The 3774-nt window shown below is 40.2% G+C and overlaps 1 pseudogene; it reads left to right on the top strand.

Moving 5' to 3' along the window:
* Positions 1 to 896: 896 nt before the first annotated feature.
* On the top strand, positions 897 to 2951 carry LOC120191980 (annotated as a pseudogene).
* Positions 2952 to 3774: the final 823 nt, after the last annotated feature.

A 3774-nucleotide genomic window follows, 5' to 3' on the forward strand; every position in this document is an offset into this window, starting at 1 on the left:
TTTCAAGAATTTAGAGTAAAGAGAGATAGAGATAGTGGCAGATGCACTAAGCCCCATAGGACCAAGTGCATCCCATTATTTTGGAAAAGTGGTTAAATTTAGCTTAACGTGTTAAGGAAAAAAGAAAAAAATACAATTTTTGCATACCCATTATTTGTAATAAAAGAAATTAAAATTTTGAACTCATTCTTAAATTTCTGGATCCGCCACTAGATAGAGAGAGTGTAGAAAGAAAGAAAAAAAAAGAATTAAAAGTAAAAAAAATCTTTTATAATAAGTATCTTGGATTAGGTCAAATTCGATATTTTTTATTCTAAATTTCATTTTGATCGAAATTCGATTATTACTCTTTCAAAACTTGATTCAAAACTTGATTCAAACTTGATTCAGATTAATTTTTTATTTTGAAGTTATTGGTCTGAAGGAAGCTTTGAGATAGGGTTTATGGACCACAGAATTTGGATGCACCGGTGAGTTTGTTAATTCTACTGTCCACCACCTACCCTATATGTTTTACTTCAACAAAGTGCTAAACAACAACACACACTCACGAGATTCGTTGCCTTATACATGACATCTAATCACCAAATCCTTAGCAACTGCTGTTTCTCTTGAATGATTTCATAATAATAAAAGTGTTTGTGTCATTATTCGATTCGACTAGAACTGTCGAACTCGTGTCGACTAATAAAAAAAACTATCTTTGCCCCTTCCTACCAACCAATGCCCTTCCCATGCTACATTCTTATGTTAAAATCAACCACAACTTAACATGTGTCGAACTATCACGCAGCAACAGTTTCTTCCTGTGGAACCAGTGCTCCACTATAAATCAGCACAACCCCTTAGATAACTTGTAAAAACTCCACTGATAGATTTTGCTTTTTGTTCTATCTTATAGTGTAGCTCTAATGGAGCTCGGTCATCGCTGTCGTCGGTTTTTATGGATGTTGGTCGTAATGCTCACCCTTTGTACCAACAATGTGACTGCGAGATATCATTACCACAAGGGACAGAATGTTAATGTGTCACCTCCCCCTGCATCTGCTCCCACGGTTCCATCATCACCTGCTGACCCTCCTCCTGCTAGCTCACCCTTTATTCCCTCTGACCCGTATCCAAATACGACACACTGCATCTTCGATGTGACTTCGTACGGTGCAATAGGCGACGGTTCTTCGGATGACACTGCAGCATTCAAGGAAGCATGGAAGGCTGCTTGTGCTGTTGAATCAGCCACTACTTTGGTTCCTTCTGATAGAGTTTTCATGATCACTTCCACCATCTTCTCAGGGCCTTGCAAATCCGGACTTGTGTTTCAAGTGAGCATTTCTGTTCTTTTCTTACTTACGATTCGGAGTTCGTTTAGCAATGTTAAACTAGCCCTTAATTTACGTATTCGGCTTCGTGTGATCCGGAAGGTCGATGGAGTCCTAATGCCACCGGAGGGACCCGAGTGCTGGCCAAAAGAAGATAGCCGGAAGCAATGGCTGGTGTTTTATAGACTTAATGATATGAAACTCACGGGCAATGGAACCATTGAAGGAAATGGACACAAATGGTGGGAACTCCCCTGCAAACCTCACAGGGTATCCTACAAAAATATATTCCATCACTTTTCATATACTCTCTATCTTATCATCATGTGGCCCTAACTTCATGTGATGATGTTACTAGGGTCCAAATGGTTCATCTCTGCCAGGACCATGTGACAGCCCCGCTGTAAGTACGATTTATTGATATATATCGATGCATTAAATATAGGTTCATCGTTTTATACAGATGATAAGGTTCTTCATGAGCTCGAACTTAGTAGTGAGCGGCACAGGATCCAGAACAGCCCTCAGTTTCATATAAAATTTGATGGGTGCGAAGGGGTTTTGATAGAGAAGCTGTCGATATCGACGACTAAACTTAGCCCCAACACAGACGGGATACACATTGAGAACACTAAATCTGTTGGGATTTACAATTCTATGATTAGCAACGGTGGGGAAAACTTGTTTTATTATTAGTATTCATTGTGTTTATGTCTGTAATAATGCAGAAAAAAACTGATGATTTTGATCTAAAACAGGAGATGACTGCATTTCGATCGGTACCGGATGCTCAAATGTAGACATCGATGGAGTCGCCTGCGGTCCTAGTCACGGGATCAGGTATCGTAGACCTCCATGCTCTTTGATCTACTAAACCGGACAGATCGGTAAGATTGGCCGGACCCTGTAGAATCCAGTGATGTCTGCAAAAGCAGATGAAAAGCACCTAAAAACCAATTTGTCATGTATAAATTACTTGTCATGTCTCAAAAATAGATTGATCATAAATGAAGAAAATGAAGTACTAAGCCAAGCTCATTTATGCAGCGTTGGGAGCCTTGGGGTGCATAATTCCCAAGCATGTGTCTCGAACATAACCGTACGCAACACCGTCATACGAGAATCCGACAATGGAGTAAGGATCAAGACATGGCAAGGGGGCACTGGTTCAGTCTCGGGAATATCTTTCGAGAACATCCAGATGGAGAATGTCCGGAACTGCATAATCGTCAACCAATACTACTGTCTGTCAAAGGAATGCCTGAACCAAACATCGGCCGTCCATGTAACCGACATTCAATACAGGAACATCAAGGGCACATACGACGTTAGAACCCCTCCGATCCATTTCGCGTGCAGCGACACGGTGGCCTGCACGAACATAACAATGGCGGAAGTTGAGCTTCTACCGCAAGAAGGAGAATTGGTGGATGATCCATTTTGTTGGAATGCTTATGGAATTGAAGAGACATTAGCTATACCTCCCATTGGTTGCTTACAAGAAGGCAAGCCCCAGACAATAACAGAGACATCTCAGTATAGTTGCTGAGATTGAAAAGACTAGATATTAATTCCCATATATATATATTGATTACTATTAAATAGAAAATACTTTAGCCTTTAGGTTTCATCCCTATTAGGGTATATTTTTCCCTTATTGTGTGATGAGAATGTTAACATATTATGTATATTGCATTTTTAATAGTATGGGATATGCATAGCAGACTTCCTGCAACTGCATACTCATTCAGTGATTAAACTATTTGTCTGCCTATACATACATATATATATATATATATATATTGTTTTTTCAATGGCCAAGAACATGATCATCAACGTAAAAAGAACCTCGGAAATCGGAAACCGAGTAATCCCAAAACAAAAAAGCAAGTATGCTGTCTGGAATGTCGTAAACACGGCAATTGTCTTGAAAGGTATGGTCGCATGGTACTCCTCTAGTACTGTGAAACAAATTACCATGTAAATAAGCATTGTACATGAATGTGACTTGAACAAGATGATGAAGCAAATGAACTCTTTAAAAGGTTACTTGCATCTTCTACTAGGAGCCGTGAAGAGCAGCAATATCCGCTCCGAAACTGGTTTACAGCAATATCCGCTCCGAAAACTGGTTTACGGGCAAGCTCTCGATGTCCGTGAATGCAAAGTAGCCTTGAAGCATCGAGGTCGGGATCCGTTTAATCAAAGGCATTGCTGCAACACATCCTCCAACCATTGTAGCTTGAAGCAAGTAACTGAGCCGTTGTTCTTTTACCTGAATGGGAAGCAGATCATCGGTTTCCTTCTCCACGTCAAATACCGTCTCGTCGAGATCATCGGTTTCCGTCTCGTTGTGGGGTTACGAATTTTTTATTATAAATAGAGATGTAACCTAGACCTAAATATCATTGAATAAAACTTCTAGCGCCGCATAGGCACCGAGGACGTAAGCACA

The sequence above is a fragment of the Hibiscus syriacus genome, unplaced genomic scaffold (genome assembly GCF_006381635.1).
Source record: "Hibiscus syriacus cultivar Baekdansim isolate YM2019G1 unplaced genomic scaffold, ASM638163v2 tig00116971_pilon, whole genome shotgun sequence".
Taxonomy (NCBI): Eukaryota; Viridiplantae; Streptophyta; class Magnoliopsida; order Malvales; family Malvaceae; genus Hibiscus; species Hibiscus syriacus.